The 20,827-nt window shown below is 38.8% G+C and overlaps 2 long non-coding RNA genes across 2 annotated transcripts; both read left to right on the top strand.

Moving 5' to 3' along the window:
• The first annotated feature begins 210 nt into the window (after positions 1-210).
• Positions 211-628, top strand: LOC110675721. Its single transcript, XR_002499739.1, has 2 exons — positions 211-264; positions 362-628. It is a non-coding gene; the product is annotated as an uncharacterized LOC110675721 (long non-coding RNA).
• A 7,235-nt stretch (positions 629-7,863) lies between these two features.
• Positions 7,864-8,525, top strand: LOC110676686. The gene is made up of 4 exons (XR_002500623.1): positions 7,864-7,903; positions 7,966-8,033; positions 8,095-8,161; positions 8,259-8,525. It is a non-coding gene; the product is annotated as an uncharacterized LOC110676686 (long non-coding RNA).
• The last annotated feature ends 12,302 nt before the right edge of the window (positions 8,526-20,827 follow it).

Genomic DNA, 20,827 nt, shown 5'->3' on the forward strand with positions numbered 1-20,827 from the left:
AAAAAAAGTAAGGTTACAAATTATAGTAACCATGTGGTGTATATAATAGTTTGTGCTTTTTTTTCTAGTTTGCCCTAAATTACGATTAGTATCGAATGTTAGTAGTCCAAATTAGTGGTATAAAAGTGTTAGTACGGTTAGTAATTTTTTAAATACGATTAATTTGTTAGTTCCTAATTAAAATTATGTTAAAACAGTTGTGAACAAGCAGTTAGACGCGAAAACGAACATCTATAACAATTACCAACTTATAACAAAGAAAAGGTAAAGCATCTATTGTAAAAATTGTAATTGATTGTAAAATTGTGTAAAATGGTGGTAAATTGTGAGAGACGTATTGGTACTAATCCATATGGGTTAGGTCCGAAATCGGGCCTTTTCTTTTTGCGTTTCCTCGCGTGGTTTATCCCGGAGGAACTTCTTTCATCCGCAGTGAAGCCAAAGGACCAGTTTGGAGTGTAGGAAAGTTGGTTGGTGTGCCGATAACCAGCTTAGTTCCGCCCGCCATCTTGGAGCGTCCGTTCCAACAATAGCATCGACGCCATTTTGAAATTTCGGCCATTGCAACATCTCTACGGCTTCCTTCCCGCTTTCAACGTTCGGTCAGTCGGATTAAGACCAATCCCGACAAGGAACCCGAACGAAAGTAGCCCAGCTGGTGGGCCACAGTCCGTCCAGCAACCCTACATTGCCACAATCCGTCCAACAACCCTACATTTCCACACCGGCAAGAAACAGATTCGAAAGAAGCCCAGCTGGTGGGCCCTAGTCCATTCAGCAATCACGGAATCCAGTCAATGAAGGCCATGCTGGTGGGCCATAGTCCGTTCAGCAGCCATCTCTGGGAAAGAGCTTAACGCCATCGGTCGAGGACCGAATACCGACCCTCTTTCGCCCGTTTTCTCGCCAACAACCCGCCCAATTCCGACATCCAGCCAAGCTAGCCACCGTTCATCACCATCAAGCCTCGCCAACAACCCACCCAAAAGCGCAAGTACCATGTAACCGTCTCTCCACCATACCAATATGCCCAGATTGGGTGAATAAATCTAGTAATGTAAGCTAAATTGGCGAGTAGGATTATTTAGCCACCGCACTCCCTATAAACTTTTATATACACCTCTCTTTCCTCGCTTTTCGTACCCAAAAGGGGTTCCCAAGCCTCATTCTCTTTAGTCTGCTATAAAAGTTGACCTTCCCTTCGATTCATTTCCGCTTTGGTCATTTGAGTGGATTATTATCTATTCAGCTGTCAGTGTGCTTCAGTTAAGCTCCCACTGAAGGTAAGTGACTGGTGAAGCAGGGGTTGAAACGATGCTAATTGAGTAAACGACCCAGTGCTCGACAAAATTCATACCTATTATTCCCTACTGAGCAGCCGAGAGGCTACAAATTGGCGCCCAACAAAAAATCGATCAAGCGATCAAATCTTTCACCCCTCCCCCTATCTGTGGGAAGAAAACCGGTTCTGTTTTGGTAAATTCGTCCTTCAAACGAAACAGTTTTTGAGCAACATGGATTTAGATTTTGAAGTGCAGTACAAAAGTTTGATGGTACATCATTTAGAGAAGCAGGAGATTGAACATGAGTTGGCTATCAGAGCAGTGCAATTTGATCCGACCGAGTCCAGATCTGCCATTCAGAGACGGCTCAGGGATCGTCTCAAAGAAGAAAAAGAGATGAATACAGTTGATATTGACTTTCTCAGATCTAAAGTTACAGTTGATGCAGAAATCAAGATGATTGACGCAAATGTGGACCAAATTCGTGGATATCTGGAAAATGAAGTGCGATTTGAAGGTTTTAAAGACAGTTTGAAATCGCGGCTTGTCCATTACTTTGCCCGAATTCGCCGTGCTCTAGAATACGCGGAGACGGACGAAGATCTTAACGATTTAGACAAACTCCTCAGAGCAGTAAGGGGTTTAGTAAATACTCACTTTTCGATTTTCTCTCCTATTCAGACGGTTAGAAGCGAAATGATGCAAGAAATTGTCCGCTCCGTCTCAAATTTGAGGACTGGACTAGATGATGAGGAAAATCCTTCCAAAAAAGGAGGTAAGGAGAGCCAGAAGGTCTCCAAGAATGTAGATCGAAGTGATTTAAGAACATCTGAGGATGAGAGCGATGATCCATTAACAGCTCAGGGTGCGTCAGGGATGGCTAAACATTCAAATCGTCGCGAACTAAAATCGGATAGACAAACGTCTAAAACGAACTTAGAACAACTCTCGGGACTGCTCGCCGCGTTGTTCCCATTCGGATTTCCGCAGAATCCTAATGAGAGACCTCGTCAAGATGTCAGCTCGGATACGAACCGTTCAGAAAAGGTTATTCGCAAATTCGCATTAGACAGAAGGTCGAAGTCAAAGCCAATTCCTCTGGCTGAGACATCGGATTCAGTTGTAGAATCCGATCAGGAAAGTTCTACCGCGTTGTCAGATCCTCCGGTTCCAAATCGCTACAAAAATCGAAATCATCGTGTCGCGCTGAAGAATAGGCCCGTTTCCGAGTGGAATATCCGGTACGATGGCAAGGATAGTGGCCAAAACCTAATGAAATTCATTAAAGAAGTCGAGTTTTACGCCAAATCGGAAAACGTGTCTAAACGTGAATTATTTCGGTCCGCGATCTACCTTTTCAAAGACCAGGCCAAGTCGTGGTTCATGTCTGGGGTAGAGAACGAAGATTTCACGAACTGGAACGAGCTAAAATCGGAACTCAAACGTGAGTTTCTTAGTCCCGATCACGATCACGTGACCGAGATTAAAGCGATTTCGCGAAAACAAGGTCCAAAAGAACGGTTTTCGGACTATTACATGGAAATGCAAAACATTTTCAATTCCCTCACGAAACCGATTTCGGAAGGGAAGAAATTCGAAATCATCAATCGAAACCTTCGGTCGGACTACAAAGGTCACGCAGTTGCCTCAAATATCGATAATCTAGCGGATTTAAAGAGATTTGGAAGGCAGCTAGATGCAACCTTCTGGTATAAATACGCCAACTCGAACAATAACGAACAGAACACGTCGCGGAACAAAACCCAGGTGAACGAACTTACTCGTAATCCTGAGAAGAAGTCTAAGCATCAGAGCGAAGACTCGAAGAAATCGTACAAATCTCGAAACTTCTATCGTTCACAGAAGGAATGCTCTGATGAAGAGCAACCCTCTACAAAATCGTCGCGCGAAAACCCGGGAAATGTAAAGCCAAAACCGAAGACACCTGATCACCCTAAAGATTCACAATCGTGGGTTGACAGATATGTTCCTCCCACAGCCGGAATTTGTTTCAATTGCCGAGGTCAAGGTCATCATTATTCGGAGTGTAATCGACCAAGGTGCAAATTTTGTCTCAGGTGTGGTTTGCCTGACGTTGAAACCAAAAACTGTCCCTATTGCGCAAAAAACTTCAAGTAGACCTGAGAGGGCAGGTCAGTCAAACTTGTACGCAAATTCCCTCTTCTAGCGATTGTCAAGATTCTCTTTTCCATTTCGGCTACAGCCGAGTTCAATCCACCGACTATGATTCGCCAACAGCAGCTCGCCTGGAAGAGTTATTCGTTCGAGTGGAGGACGACGACCGTCCATTTGTCAAGGTGTCTGTGCTCGGTATTCCCATAATCGCATTACTCGATAGCGGAGCACACCGAAGCATTCTAGGCACAGGATCTTTAAAGCTCATAAAGACCTGCAAGCTAAAAATTTTTCCAGCAAATGTTGACCTGGTTACGGCCAGTGGACAGAAATTAGATGTGACGGGATACGTGAATCTCCCTATGAACTTCAATGGACAAACAAAACTTATCGCTGCATTGGTAGTCTCAGCCCTGAAACGACGTCTGCTTTTAGGCACCGATTTTTGGAACGCTTTTGGAATCGTACCTACCATTCCGAAAGTGGCTGTGGAAGAACTAGAAGTTAGCCCAGAAGAGCCACCTCTGACAAATGACCAGCTCGGTGAGTTAGATATAGTCAAAGACCTGTTCAAAGTAGCTATTGAAGGAAAATTAGACACAACACCGCTAATAAGCCATCGCATTGAATTAACCGAGGAAGTCAAAAACTCTCCTCCGGTGCGCATAAACCCCTTCCCCACCTCTCCAAAACGACAGGAGCAAATTAACCAAGAACTGGACAATATGCTCGAAGCGGGAATAATCGAGCGATCATACAGTAACTGGGCTCTAAGGTTAGTCCCTGTGGACAAACCCGATGGGACAGTACGTTTGTGTCTCGACGCTCGAAAATTAAACGAGAGGACCTTACGAGATTCTTATCCACTGCCCCACGCAGATAGAATTCTCAGCAGAGTGGGACCATGCAAATATATTTCTACAATCGATTTGTCGAAAGCCTTTTTGCAAATCCCCTTACACCCCAAATCTAAGAAATTCACGGCGTTTTCCGTTCTAGGTCGAGGGCTATTCCAGTTCACTCGTATGCCATTCGGATTGGTCAATAGCCCAGCAACACTATCCCGGCTTATGGACCGAGTCCTGGGTGCGGGTGAACTTGAACCTAAAGTCTTCGTGTACTTAGACGATATAATCGTCCTGAGTGAAACGTTTGAGGAACACCTCACGTTGCTCAGAGATGTCGCCAGTCGACTGAGTAGAGCGAATTTATCGATCAATATACAGAAATCTAAATTTTGTGTTACCGAGCTTCCTTATTTAGGGTATATATTGACTAACAAGGGCCTAAAACCTAATCCAGACCGAGTGGAAGCGATCATTAATATCGAACGCCCTACCACCATCCGAGCCTTAAGACGGTTTTTGGGTATGTGTAATTACTACCGTCGTTTTATAGCCAACTATAGCGAGGTAGTACGGGCACTTACAGACTTGCTGAAGGATAAGCCCAAGTCGATTCGTTGGAACGATTCAGCGGAGAAGTCCTTTGTGAAGATTAAAGAACTGCTTATAAGTGCCCCGCTTCTTGCCAACCCTGACTTTAACAAACCCTTTAGTATCCATTGCGATGCAAGTGACACGGCCATCGCCGGAGTCTTAACACAAGATTTGGAAGGCGTTGAACAACCCATTGCCTATTTCTCGCAGAAATTAACAAGCCCCGAGCAACGATACTTTGCCACGGAGAAGGAGGCCCTAGCTGTCCTGAAGTCCGTTGAAAAATTTAGATGCTACGTTGAAGGATCGAAGTTCACGGTTATTACCGATGCTTCTGCCCTCACATACATTCTAAGAAGTAGTTGGCGTACCTCTTCACGTTTGTGTCGATGGAGCATAGAACTACAACGGCATGACATGATTATCAAGCATCGCCGCGGTATCGACAACGTGGTGCCTGATACCCTGTCACGATCCGTGGAAGTCCTAGTGCTAAATCGACAAAACCAGGATTGGTACACGAAAATGATCGGCAAGGTAAACGATGAGCCTGAAAAATATAAGGATTTTCGGGTAGAGAATGGTGTTCTCAAGAAATTTGTATCCACACAAGGAGAGGCTTTAGATTACCATTTTGAGTGGAAAATCTGTGTTCCAAAAGAAATGCGAGAAAACATACTGGTCGAAGAGCATGATGATGCACTTCATCTAGGGACCGACAAAACCATTGCTAAAGTGAAGAAAAAGTATTATTGGCCGAACATAGGAGACGATGTGCGGGCACATATCCGCAAATGTTCGGTGTGTCACGAAAGTAAACCTTCCAATCGGTCACAAAATCCGATGGTTGGTTCTCCCAGACTGGCCACCAAACCCTTCCAGATCATTGCCGTAGATTTTATCCAATCCTTACCCAGGAGCAAATCAGGGAAGGCTCATTTACTAGTCATATTGGATCTCTTTTCGAAGTTTTGCTTGCTCTTTCCGGTACGAAAGATAACAGCTCCCCAAGTCTGTGATATTCTGGAAAACTGCTGGTTTCGGCGGTATTCTACTCCAGAGTGCCTCATATCCGACAACGCATCAACTTTTCTGTCGTCTAATTTCAAAGAGCTCTTGCAAAAGTTCCAGGTGCAACACTGGACAAACCCTCGACACCATAGCCAAGCTAATCCGGTGGAGCGTCTCAATCGCACCATCAATGCGTGTATACGATCTTATGCTAGGACTAATCAACAACTATGGGACACTAGGGTACCTGAAATTGAGTACGCTCTTAACAATACTCCCCATGGAGCCACCGGATTTACTCCGTATCGTGTACTATTTGGTCACGAAATTGTGAGCCGGGGAGATGAGCATCGGGTCGACCGAGACACCGAGACCCTTTCGGATGGTGAAAGAATTGAAAAGAAGCTTCAAATTGACCAGTTTATTCACGAACTTGTTCACAAAAACCTGAAAAAACAATTCGATAAGAATTCACAAAATTACAACTTGCGTCATAAAACATTCTCACCTGTTTACACTGTTGGCCAAAAAGTTTACAAACGAAACTTTCGTCAATCGTCAGCAGTTCACAAATATAACGCCAAGTTAGGTCCATGCTATCTTCCTTGCACCGTGATAGCTCGTGTGGGAACCTCTGCTTACGAGCTGGCAGATGAAAAGGGGAATTCAATTGGAGTTTTCTCTGCTGCAGATTTGAAACCCGTTGAAACCTGAAAAGAAAACAAATGCACTCATTAACTTAAGGTGAAGATGAATCGAAGCCAAAGTACAAATTTTCAAGAGCACGGATCTGGAGAACCGAACATCCGTTCAAGCTGAAAACTTAATCGATTGGTCACTAGCTGGTGGTGACCAATCGATCAGGTTTTCAGCTCAAACGGATGTTTGGTTCTCCAGATCCGTGCTCTTGAAAATTTGAACTTTGGCTTCGATTCATCTTCACCTTAACATTTTACGATACGTATCGAGAAAAACTTCCTTCTGTTTAGTTGCGGCCGAAGCTGAACATCCTCCAGTTACACCTGTAACAAAATCAATTAATTAGTCTCTGCAATCAAAAGCCAACTCCTTTCGATCAATGATTTCAATTTCGTAGATTACTTACCTTTGTAAACAACGAATAGCTTCCTTCTCTGTGTGTTCCTCCATGCAGGCTGTAAAACAAAATATAAACATTGGTACCATAACTGACAATTAGAGCAGCTCCTGTTAGTCGCGCGCAATAACAGACGGAACAAACAGGGAATGAAAACATTCACTAGTTAGCTATAATTTTTCACTACGTACCAACAGTAATTTTCACTATTTTCACGATTGTCTGCACTTTCACTTTCTCAATTCAATTCGTGTTTTGTTTTGCTCACTTATTCAGTTTGACAGTTCTTGTGCTTTTGTATTGGTGAAAGACTCCATAACGCTATCCTTCCTTCAAATGGGAAAGAGTAACGCGTTGGCAGTGTTGCCGATTTCATGTATGCGACATAATTTACTTTGTACATTCAAAATAAATATTATGTTGATTATTTCATTGTATTGTTAAACCCCATGCTTCCATTCATTTTTTTACTGGGATGGAGGGGTATTTGTAACCGTAGGTCCCAATTTGCAGCTTGTTGGCGCTGCCACAATTTCCCCAGGTCTGTCCGAACCTGCCAGTAAGCCCCTATATCCAATTCCAACTCTCCCAAAAACATATGGACAGCCTTACTGGCACGGTAAACCTAGCTGTCCATGCTTAAAAAGATCCGACAACGTCATTTCCTCAATTAGCATATGTAACAATCTTTCTAACTGGTATTTTCTGACAGTGGTTTGAGTAAGTCCGACAACCGTTACGAGTTGTGTCGGCCCAATTGCTACCCTGCGCAGAATAATTGACAATCCGACGAAGTGTCAAACTTCGGCACTTCGTCATCGTTCTTATTGGATCGAGTGGTGGTAATATAAGACGAATCAAGGGGATTCGTCCTTCTTTGCCGTTTGACTTTTGAAGAAAATAGTAGTGCGCGCCGTAAAGTGTCCTAGCTAAAAAAAGTAAGGTTACAAATTATAGTAACCATGTGGTGTATATAATAGTTTGTGCTTTTTTTTTCTAGTTTGCCCTAAATTACGATTAGTATCGAATGTTAGTAGTCCAAATTAGTGGTATAAAAGTGTTAGTACGGTTAGTAATTTTTTAAATACGATTAATTTGTTAGTTCCTAATTAAAATTATGTTAAAACAGTTGTGAACAAGCAGTTAGACACGAAAACGAACATCTATAACAATTACCAACTTATAACAAAGAAAAGGTAAAGCATCTATTGTAAAAATTGTAATTGATTGTAAAATTGTGTAAAATGGTGGTAAATTGTGAGAGACGTATTGGTACTAATCCATATGGGTTAGGTCCGAAATCGGGCCTTTTCTTTTTGCGTTTCCTCGCGTGGTTTATCCCGGAGGAACTTCTTTCATCCGCAGTGAAGCCAAAGGACCAGTTTGGAGTGTAGGAAAGTTGGTTGGTGTGCCGATAACCAGCTTAGTTCCGCCCGCCATCTTGGAGCGTCCGTTCCAACAATAGCATCGACGCCATTTTGAAATTTCGGCCATTGCAACATCTCTACGGCTTCCTTCCCGCTTTCAACGTTCGGTCAGTCGGATTAAGACCAATCCCGACAAGGAACCCGAACGAAAGTAGCCCAGCTGGTGGGCCACAGTCCGTCCAGCAACCCTACATTGCCACAATCCGTCCAACAACCCTACATTTCCACACCGGCAAGAAACAGATTCGAAAGAAGCCCAGCTGGTGGGCCCTAGTCCATTCAGCAATCACGGAATCCAGTCAATGAAGGCCATGCTGGTGGGCCATAGTCCGTTCAGCAGCCATCTCTGGGAAAGAGCTTAACGCCATCGGTCGAGGACCGAATACCGACCCTCTTTCGCCCGTTTTCTCGCCAACAACCCGCCCAATTCCGACATCCAGCCAAGCTAGCCACCGTTCATCACCATCAAGCCTCGCCAACAACCCACCCAAAAGCGCAAGTACCATGTAACCGTCTCTCCACCATACCAATATGCCCAGATTGGGTGAATAAATCTAGTAATGTAAGCTAAATTGGCGAGTAGGATTATTTAGCCACCGCACTCCCTATAAACTTTTATATACACCTCTCTTTCCTCGCTTTTCGTACCCAAAAGGGGTTCCCAAGCCTCATTCTCTTTAGTCTGCTATAAAAGTTGACCTTCCCTTCGATTCATTTCCGCTTTGGTCATTTGAGTGGATTATTATCTATTCAGCTGTCAGTGTGCTTCAGTTAAGCTCCCACTGAAGGTAAGTGACTGGTGAAGCAGGGGTTGAAACGATGCTAATTGAGTAAACGACCCAGTGCTCGACAAAATTCATACCTATTATTCCCTACTGAGCAGCCGAGAGGCTACAAATGGAAATTGAAAAAGTATGCTATGAATTTTATTTTTCAGCCTTATAATTAGCACCAATAGATTGCAAATTTTCTCAGCAATTCATTGGTATATAAAAAAATGTATGCTTTCATATTAGAAAACCAAATAATCTTGGGGCAAACAAATGCATGTCTTACGAGCGCACCTACCATCCATGGTAATACCATCCTTTGCCACGTTCAAAGAGTAACGGTTCATTTCTTCAACGGCTAGGGTGGGCATGCGAATTTTCATATACAGTGGGATTCCGTTTTTGGCAACAAAGTTGAAATTTTCAGTTGCCAAAAACGGAACCGTGCCAAAATTGGAACCCAGATTTAAATTTTGTTTTTCATCTGTTGGTTTTGAAAACATCATCAAAATGTTATTACATTATCCTTATGGAACCATATGGCATCGAGACGTCGGAACAGTTCACTCCGAAGCAGTTTTCCGTAGGGTTTCAGGTAGTATGCTATAAATCAATAGACCCGTAACATCAATTGTGGCCATCGTTCTGCATACTTTTTACACTTCAACGTCTTCTATATTGTTTTAGAAGTTTTGTATATAATATTTGTATAAGTGGGCTATGTAAAATCAATAAACTCATATGTTGCAATTGCAACGAAAACAGAGACTTGTTTTCCGGTTCCTTGAACGTTTATTTTTGCCCAACGTTAAAAAGTCCCTATCGGTGAAAATCATAGGGAAATTAATGTAATTTATGTTGTACATAATGTAATTTGTGTTCTACATAACAATTTTCCGTTTGTGTGTGTTTCATGTTACAATATTAGTTTTTAGTGTTTTTTGAGGAATGAGATTCCAATTCATAGGGAATAACATCTCGAAAAAAAAGTATAATTCTATAAAGAAGCATTCTAATTAGAAAACTGATAGACTTACGTTTAGTGTATCATTTGTGTTTGTGCGTTCATCTCCTTGATCGGTACTGGGAATGCTAAAAAGGTTTAGATTTAGGTTTGGTATAAGTTCACAATATTTCAATGTGCATTTTACCTGTTCACAATGTCTTGTCTTAGATATAATTCAGTTTTTGCATGTTGCCGTATTTCTTAGGATAGTAGCTGTTGTTGTATAATTTTATATTAGGAATTCCATTAGATTAAGGCATGATTTTAACATTGCATGTGCATGAAACTAACCTATTTTTAAGACCGTACTAACTTTTTCTGTTTTAGCACGTTTTAACTATTGTTTTTCAATTAATGTTTTAACTCACGTACGTAACTAACATTTAAGGCTAAGGCATAAACTCAATTTTAATATTAATCGAATATTTTAAATAATTTAATAAATAAATTTGTTCAATTTACCGGAGCACACTTTACCACAGCTTTTTTTGTTTTGCACGTTCTATTTTTATCTAACGTCTTCCCTTCCTACTGTCATTCTTATTTTGATGTTGACGCGCAGCGGCGCTTCAGTATGAAAACGATGATATCCTATAACGCAAGTCTGGATAACGGCGGTTAGATGTGTAGGTGCGACGCAATGTATGTTGCGACACTCATAAGTGACCTTTATTCAAGAACTGGTCATTTTCTTAAAATTGTGTAAGAATACCAAAACAATTAAATGTATTGCTGTACTTTTACTCAGACTGGTTTCAAAACAAAAGCGCTGCGTATAGCAAAAAGGCATGAGCTTTTATTTTTAATTTAATGAACATCAAAAATCAGTTTGACTTTTAAGTGTTAGTGTAATATTCAACGAAATTCGATAAGTTTAGAAAGGCTCCTTCAATTTATGTTTCTGAGAAAGTAAAGCATTCATAACGATTGATTGCGGTCAAAAGGGCAAACATAAACAATTACATCTCATGATGTAATTATGTAGAATACACAAACAAGCTTCTTATTACTTTTACTTGAAATGAGTTTAAATTGAGCTTCATATATGTTTTACACCTACACACTCAATCTGTTCGGTAAAAATAACTGGGTTTTGGAACTACCGAAAAAGTCAGTAAACTAAAAAAAAATGTCAGAAATCGAAAAACAGAGATTTTTCGCTGAAATTTTGCAGAGAGCTTTCTTTTTATATCATACATCGATAAAAAATAAAACATGGTGAAATTTGCTTTTCAATTACGCGTGGCGACAGTTTTCATTTTACTGACTTTTTCGGTAGTTCCAAAACCCAGTAAAATTTTACCGACCCCAGTAATTTAATCTAAGTGTGTACCTTATGAAATCAATGGAAATTTACAGGATCCTGTTATCCTGATCAGAATATTCATGTGCTCGTAAAGAATCTACAGAAAAATGCAAGGGCTCTGAAGCATCTTGCTAGGAATCCGTAGGAACTCACCTCGAATTCTCTGGAAGAATTTACTAGGAATTAACATCTTGGAATTTCGCTGTGATTTGCTGAAAATTATCAAGTCTTTATTGAAAATTAAGAATAATTTCTTAGACTACCACTACCGCTCTTAAAATTCCTCTGGAAATCTTTTCAAAATCCCCAAGATTTCGCCAGATATATTCATAAAAACACAAGAAATACACATTACCCCGCTAGGAATTTACAGGATCCCCTATATAGACCCTAGAAATCCTAAGATTTTATTATATATAGATTAGAATTCTGAACTGTCTCTTAACAAATCTAACGTCTTACAGAATCTCTAACAAAGAGGGACCGTAGCTCTGAATAGTTGGCGCATAAGCATCAAAATACACAACAATACCACAGAAAAATTTTAAAACACTATCAATCGTATTTCTCGCTCGATTCAAGGATATTATTGAAAATAACGTGTAATTTGGACTGTGTTCGCAAAAAAAATAATTACAATATAGTTAAATATGCACTGTTTTTTTTTTAAATATATTTTTGCAATTCACTAAAATAACGCAATTTATGTAATGAAATTCCATAGAAGTTATGGTACACCACATTTTGTTGTACTTGTATTTATTAATGCGGTGTGTTCTCGCAATGTTTGTAATTCCATAATAATAAGAACAGTCAGCTAATAAAGCAAGACAAAATTAATGATTGCAACTCTGTGTGAGTATAGACTTTCTGTTTCTCTTTTCGGTGCTTGTGCTTTGTTCAAACAAGCTGTTCCAAATCTGAAGAAAAATGTTTTTAGTGTGTCACGTACTGGTAGACTCAAGTGGGCTGGCCATTTAGTATAAATGCCTAAGAATAGAGATTGGTCTCTAGATTCTGGTGGAGATTAATGGCCTTATGAAACGTTGCGAATGCATGACCAATGACAATCCCATAGCAAATAAGCACGTACGGAAGCCCTTAGTAGTTGGTGAGATTTGGTAAAATATCTCTGGAATGAATTTGGTGTGTAGTTGACCTGTTATTCAAATGACTATAGCAACAGACATGTTAATATTTACAAACAATTAAAATTTTTAATGGTATTCAAAAATGTTGCCAAAAACGGATCCTTTTTGTTGCCAAAATCGGGGGGTGCCAAAAATGGAGCATGCCAAAAACGGAGTATGCCAAAAACGGAATCCCACTGTAATTTCAATATTGCAATTGGAGCAGTCAAATTTATTTCAGAAAAGCATCAGTTAGATAGCTAGTTTACTCATCATTTTCAAATAAACATGGAACATAACAACACTTCCTTATCAGGTTTTAGCAAACATAATTTTATATATTGTTGACATCTATTCCCTTATGATAATATTGCTAATAGTGGGAGTTCATACCCGGAGGACAGCGAGATCTCTCTGTCTCTGGAAGTTGGTATTGAACTGTGATGGTCGTGCATCAATTTTGTATTCGTTGGCAATTTGCAATAGAATTATTTACTGAATATTTTTGACGGGATATTTGAATCCTTGTAATGCAATTATGAAGTGGCACTATCCTATATGTGTATTCTTTATATGATAAACCATATCATGCATGGTGACTTGGATTGCTGTATAGAGGGATTATAAATACCGTCGGACGGGGCTACTTTTGATTCCGGGGGCTACTTTGGACACTCACCTTTTGTATTTATTTGCAGCGTTAATATTAATCTGAGCAATTTTGTGTCTTCAGCACTTTTATTAACCAATGTATGCTCTACCATTAGGCATGATTTTTTTTTGGAACAACATCAACAATAACAGGATAAACAAGAAAACATTCCAAAAACATTCTAAATAAATATTCACAAAATATAAAACATTGGCTATGCAAACATTGTTTGAATTTTACCCATGTTGTGAAAACTTATTGGGAGCATCACAAAACTATCGAATCGTCATGTTTCATGAAAATTTTATGATTTGTTTTGCTTAAAGTTGTTGTTTTATTGAAATAATTGATCAAAGGTCTAATTTTTACGACTGTTTTTATTATAATGTTGTGGTTTGTATATTTTACAACATAAAACAAAATTAAAATAAATGTTTGTTTAAGTGGATAGACATAAAACACACATATTTCAATACGTACCAATGACAAGTTCACAATATAATCTCTAAAAAATTTTCTCAGTTGTATTTAACATGAATTTGCAGTACAAAACAACTGCATGCTTCAAATGCTTAATATGAACTACTTTTAAGTCAGCTCTTAACTGCTTATAAGCGAAAAGCATATTACCAAAGCAAACTTACTTCTTTACGATCTTGCAAAACTTTATTTCATAGATTGCGTTTTCAATGAAAATTAGTTACTGATATCAATGTGATCCTCCTACATATCATTCATATAACAGTAAGAATAGAAAAAAAAACAGTTGTTTTACATAACTCATTAATCATCGCTGTACCTAGTAGTTACATCGTTCGTTTATGTCAATTTAAAAATCAAGCATTCGTAACTGATAGTTATATTTAAGAGGAAGTTGAAAGTTTTTGTTTCATACTGCAAACTGAGAATGGTGAATGGCATGTTTCGTTGAAATTTGTTACATATGTGTAACTGTTTCTATCTTTGCAGTTTTCTAAATTATGTTTATTAATGAAAAACGTTCAAAAACATCATAGTGGACGATCATCTATAGAATCAGTTTGACAATTATAAGAAAAAAACATTTCATTGTCAAATTGTAAAAATGTCCAAAGTAGCCCCTTTTTTTATCTTGAAGGACAAACTTTTTTCGTTATTCAAGCATTTTTGTTATTTCTTGATGGATTTGCCTCATATTTTGGACATTTGTTACGTACATACACAACTTACACTGATAGGCAAAATAAAGTGCCCACTTCATCATTTATTAAATTTATCTCATTTATTTGGCTCAAATGAAAGTAAACGTACTGTAGTATTTTTTATTATCTTATTTTTTTATATTATTTTCAAGTTTCACTAATGGAACACTAAAAAAAAAAAGATTTAAACTGAAAGAAAAAAAAAATCAATTTGTATTGAAAAAAAAACAGTGACAAAAATAAGTGCCCACTTCTAAAATCGATATGTTTTCGATAAGTTTCCATTGGGAGACCCCTTGCTTGTTTATGTTTTGATATTTTGACATGTTGTGAAGCAAACGGCTCGACCTGGTGCCTTTCTACACGTGATCGCATTTGATTCAGATAAGAAAAATGGAGAACGCAGTGATTTCGAAAATAATTCCCTTGTGTATCCGAAAATTGGTTGTTCATGATGTTCGAAACGGTGAATCGCATCGGGCTGTCGCTAGTAAGTATAATATCAGCAAGGCAGCGGTTGGAAAAATTCTCCTGAAACAAAAAACGTTCGGATCAGTTGTGGATCGCCCCGGCAGAGGCAGGAAGCGCAAAACGGATGCAAGAACGGACGCCAAGATCATGCGCGAAGTCAAGAAGAACCCGAAGGTAACTGTCCGAGAGATCCAGAAAACCGTTCAGCTATCAGTTTCCAGCCGAACTGTTCGTCGCCGTCTCGTAGAACAGGGGTTAAATAGCAAAGTTGCCCGGAAGCGCCCATTTATCAGCAAGGCAAACAAAGCCAAACGGCTTAAGTTTGCTAAGGAGCATGCTGATAAGCCCCTTGAGTTCTGGAAAACGGTTCTCTGGACGGACGAGTCAAAATTCGAGCTGTTTAACCAAAAGCGGCGGGCTCGTGTGTGGTGCAGATCGGGTGAGGAGCTTCGGGAGCGCCACATCCAAGGAACAGTGAAGCATGGAGGAGGAAATGTGATGGTCTGGGGGTGTTTTTCATGGGGTGGAGTAGGAAGCCTCGTGAAAATCGACGGGATAATGACGGCAGATTCCTACATCAACATCTTGCGGGAAAATCTGGAGGTTTCGCTGATCCAGACGGGCCTTGAAGATAAATTCATTTTTCAGCAGGACAACGACCCGAAGCATACTGCCAAGAAGACCAAGTCTTTCTTCCGGTCTTGTCGGATCAAACCGCTGGAATGGCCTCCACAAAGCCCGGACCTCAACCCCATCGAGAATTTGTGGGCGATTCTCGATGCCAGGGTTGACAAAACGGGTGTTACCAACAAAAACAATTATTTTGAAGCCTTGGAGCGTGCCTGGGAAGAACTTAATCCACAGCACCTACAAAACCTGGTGGAAAGTATGCCGAAGCGCCTTCAGCAAGTCCTTAAGGCCAAAGGAGGACACATTAACTATTAAATTGCTTTTTTTTTTCTTTAATTAATCTTTTCTGGGGCCAAGAAGGAAGTGGGCACTTTTTTTTGTCACTATTTTTTTTCTCAATACAAATTGATTTTATTTTTCTTTGAGTAAAACTTTTTTTATCATAATTTTGTAAGTGCAACTTTAAAAGAATATCGAAAATAAAATATCAAAAAAGACTTAAGTATGTTAACTTTAATTTGAACCAAATCAAAGAGAGAAATTCGAAAACTGGTAAGGTGGGCACTTTATTTTGCCTCCGACTGTAAATATAGGCAAGAATTATCAATGTCTATCCATAATTCTAAGAGTTACAAATCCTCAAAGTTAAAGAATGTGGAAATAATGTCAAAAGAAGCCCCGTTTGACGGAAATAAAAGTTTTTTATTTTTAAAGCTAAGTGGTACTGGTAGATTTTTAAATATTGTGGATAAACATTCATAATATTATTGCATTTTCTCATGTGGAGGATAACAATACTTTTTCCGGTAGAGAAATATTCCCTTGCGCATGTGGTAGTGATAAGTTCATTTCGGTATAGATGTTCATTCAATAAATTTCAAATTGTCGGTTGATTCCAGATCCTCCACTGACTTGGGCCTTAATAGTATAAAAATATAAAAGATAATATTTTTTATATTTCACGTTAAATAAACCCCAGGCATTTGTAGGTTATATAAGAATACAATTTTTCAAACAATTTTCAAATATACAAAAAAGTTTCAAAAGTCATAAAAAACTTTCCTCATATGCGTGTTATGAGTCAAGGTTTAAGCCAAAAGTAAAATCATTTTGATTTCCGAGCTAAAGCGAAATATGCACTTCAACAGAAACGTAATCGCCTATCTCGATGCGTGGGAAATTTCTTGCAAGAAATGCTCAACAAAAGCATTTTTCTTTGATCGCAGTACGCAGTTGAAAAGAAATGTCATTTCAAATGGAGCTCACTGTAGGAAATTTCTTGACCATTTCTTGAGCAGAAATTTTTACTTTTCTTGAGCGGAACAGCATACCTAGCTTAATTCCAAAGTGCACCCCGTCTAAAGGCGGGGTTGGGTATTAGAGGGTTAAAATACATACATCGACATAGATTTTTTATTGTTTTAAATGAGAGATTATCTTTCACATATTTGGTTTTGTAATTTACAGACACCCTATAGTAATGAAGAAGGGCTCCCAGGGAACAATGAAGGACAAATCCAAAAAGATTTCCAATCATCTGAGGAATTCTCGCAAACTTCTATTATGAATACCAAAAAAAAAGTCCTCAGTTAAATCTTTATGGGTATTTTTAAAAAGGTATAATTCGTGGAAGATTCCTTGGAGTCATTGCATTGTTAAAGAAGTACTCGGGAAAATCTCGGGCTTGACCAAGGGTACGCCAAGAAAACCCTTCAGTTGTTTTTTTAAGGGAAAATGCTGAGAAGTCCCCTCAATGAAATTCTTGGTTGAAACCTTGATAAATTCCTTTAACGATTCCTATATGCAATCTTCCCATATCGGAAAGCCTAAAACGATTATTACTAGCTATTTTATAGTGGTTTTACGCCCGAAGCAATTCTTTCAGATTATAATTGAAAAATTCCAGGTTGCTTTGCTCAGAATGTTCTTTACATGATAGCACTGGAAAAAGATCCCTGAATTTGTTGCTAATGTTTATTCTGAAGAAACCCGGTTAAAATTTCTGTAAAAAATTCTGAAAGAATTTCTAAACAAATTCTTGGAAGACATATTACTTTTTTTCAACGAAACCTTGAGGGTTCTCAAAATAGGTTCAACAAATTTATTGAATAATTTCATATAAATAACCAGGAGATTTTTAAAAAAGAAATATTTTGAATGATTATTTAAATCCACCCGAGAATAAATTCAGATTATTTTTGGTAAGTATTTTTGGATGATCAAAAAAAAAAAAAAAATAAGGAATTTTGATTGCCTCAAGCTCAAAGCTCACCAATGATCCAGATTTTTGGAGGCCAACAAACTAAGGTGCATTTAATTAAAAATCAAAATTTATGAAGTAAATATTTATAAATCCAAAGTCGTAATTAGACTCGACATTTAAAAAAAAGGTATCTGAGCCTACTTAAGTATCCACATGAGGATTAGCTAAACGCGGCCCTTTTCGAAGGCTCAGTTTTTTCATGCGCCCAATCGATTTAACAACAATAAATATTTGTGGAGGCCCCTAGAATAGGGGGCCCGAAGCGACGATCCCTCTGGGCCCCTTTGCTGGTTCTAAATCTAGCCATTAAGTATTTAAAATAAGGGATAATGAAGGGGCCCCTGTGATCCAAATCTCCTTCAAAACCTATGCTTATTATACTAATTTTTAGTTTGAGAACATACAAATTGTCAAGCTAGGTCGAACTTTCAATGCTCTGAGAAATCCGCACTGCAATTTTGGGGCCCCTATGATCTCGGGGCCCGGTGCGGACCGCACCCACCGCACCCCCCTAGCTACGCTACTGCCCTAAATGATGCACAGTTAGTTAACATTGAGTTCGTAATTCCGTTATTGTTAAATTAATAGCTTTACATACTATAAAAACTGAACATACAGGGTGTTAGGTTCGTGAGTGCAGACATTTTAAGGGGTGATAGAGGACCATGTTAGATGAAAAAAATCGTTCTACGGATATGGTCAATTCTTAACTGTTACCGAGTTATTAAACATTTAATGTTTTAGGATATGTTTGCCTTTAAGTGGTTATAACTTTGGAATAGTTCAACGCATCTCAATTCTCTTACTTCCATTTGAAAGCTAATTAAATTTCCAATCTACTAACAACTTTACATCTAATGGGTTTTGCAAATAAATTCATTTTTAAGAGCAAATAAGTTCAAAGGTAGTGATTTTTCTCTTGTTTTTGTCAGTTTACTTTAAAAAATGCGTAATAAATTTCATGCTTGTCTTAAGCAAAGTTGTGTGCTTCAAGCTGCTCTACAATTCGTTCTTTGACACCAAACTTCTATCTCTACGCGTTCTCTTGCAATTTTGATTTGAACACGCCACTTTGGGTCACAAATTTTGGTCCGTAAATGCAACAGGTAACAGTTCATTTCACCCCACTGTGTTGCAAAACTTGACGCATTGTTTGCATCCGCGCACAGCACACTTGATCTCAGGTTTAGACAACAACAGCTTGGCGCGTATGATTAAGCACACGCTGCTGTGCGTTCTTTTGCATGCTGTTTGAAACTTAAAATAAATCGTTTTTGTCCGATGGAAATCAACTTTTCAAAATGTTGAAGGAATGTAGTAAAACATTGATCGGTTTGTTATTTTTCTGTTGATGATTGATCTGAATTGTAAGCAATTATTGTCATTGCTCGTAGAGTTAATGTTTCAAAGTACTGCATAACAGTATTGGTGAAACAACATTGAACATACAGAAAATGTTTATCTGGTTGATTCATATCAGTTTATTTGAAGGCTCTGTGCAATGTTCCAAAGACTGCAAGGATGCTGCTAAACATTTGGAAGCAGTAACACGCTTACGATACTTAAAAGCTTTGAGTGTATCCCAGTCCCAATTTTACTGTGAATCTCATTCAACTGTTAACGCCAGCAGTTAAATTGTTTAATGATTCATTCAAAAATAACCTAGAAACTTTGCTAGAAGTTTCCCCAGCCCTATTAACTATTCAAGAATATCTCGAGAAGTTAATTCAGGGATGCATCCAGACATTTAAAAAAAAGTGTCTACACCGAGGAATTGTCAAATAAACTCTTCTATGAATTTTTCAACTCTGCTTTAAGAAATTGTTCATGGTAACACTCACCAAATTTGTAGTGGAATTCGTTTAAAAGTGCTTACTAAATTCATCCTGATATTTACTAAGGTATTCGTGTTGAAATTTATCTAGGGATTACACCAGGAATCTCTCAGGTTCTCTTATAAAAGCAGGATAATCGTCAACAAATTCAAACTGGATTTTCTCCAGATATTTTTTTGAGGATACATGTAATTTTCAATTCAATTCTTCTCAAATTATCCAACAAATTCTTCATAGAGGTGCTGAAAAATGTTTGAAACAAGAAATCTCATGAGGATATCGATGAATGAGTTGATGCAAAAATTGAATTCCAGGAATCCTTGAAAAAATCTTCAATAGACTCGATGGCAAAATGTCTGATAATATTCCTTGAAGAACCACTCGAAGTTTGATTAATTGTGTTTACTTTAAAGATCCATTCCTCCAGAATTGATCTGGAAATTCCTCCAGAGTTTCTCCAGGAATTTTTCTATACATTCTTTCGGAGTTCTTCCAGTTATTCCTCCGAAGTTCCTCTGGAGCTCCACCGGTAGTTTCTCAACAGTTCTTCCGAAAAAGTCTCCAGAGCTCCACCGAGAATTTGTTCTTCGGCAATTCCTTGGGACTTCATCCGGGTACTCTTAGGGAGTTTCTTCTGGAATTCCTTCGAAGCTCCACTGATTTTTTTTTTTCAAACGTTGCTTCCTAAATTCCTCTGGAATCCCTCCCACAATTTCTCCGGAGCTCCTCCAGGAACTGTACTGTAGTTCCTTTAGGAATTTACACGCGAGTTGCTTCAAGAATCTGGCAGCTTCACCAGAAATTCTACCGCAGTTTCTCCAGGAATCCTGCCGGTTGTTCCTCCGAGAATTTTCCAAGAATATACCCGAGAGTTTTCTTGGAAGGCCTCCGGGAGTTCCTCCAAAAATTTCTTCAGGAGTTCTTCCACAAATCCTCCAAGAATTTCTGAGGATCTTTTTGTAGTGGAAGTTTCCTTGACTTCCCTGGGCATAAAGTATCATCGTACTTGCCAAACGAGATACAAATGCGAAAATGGCAACTTTGGCAAAGAAAGCTCTCAGTTAATAACTGTGGAAGTACTCATAAGAACACTAAGCTAGTGAGGTCGTTAATGTCAAAAAGAAGAAGAAGACTAAAGGAACTCCGGAGGAATACCATGAGGAACTCTTGAGAAATTCGCGGAGGAACTCT

Source organism: Aedes aegypti, chromosome 2, assembly GCF_002204515.2.
Source record: "Aedes aegypti strain LVP_AGWG chromosome 2, AaegL5.0 Primary Assembly, whole genome shotgun sequence".
NCBI classification, from domain to species: domain Eukaryota; kingdom Metazoa; phylum Arthropoda; class Insecta; order Diptera; family Culicidae; genus Aedes; species Aedes aegypti.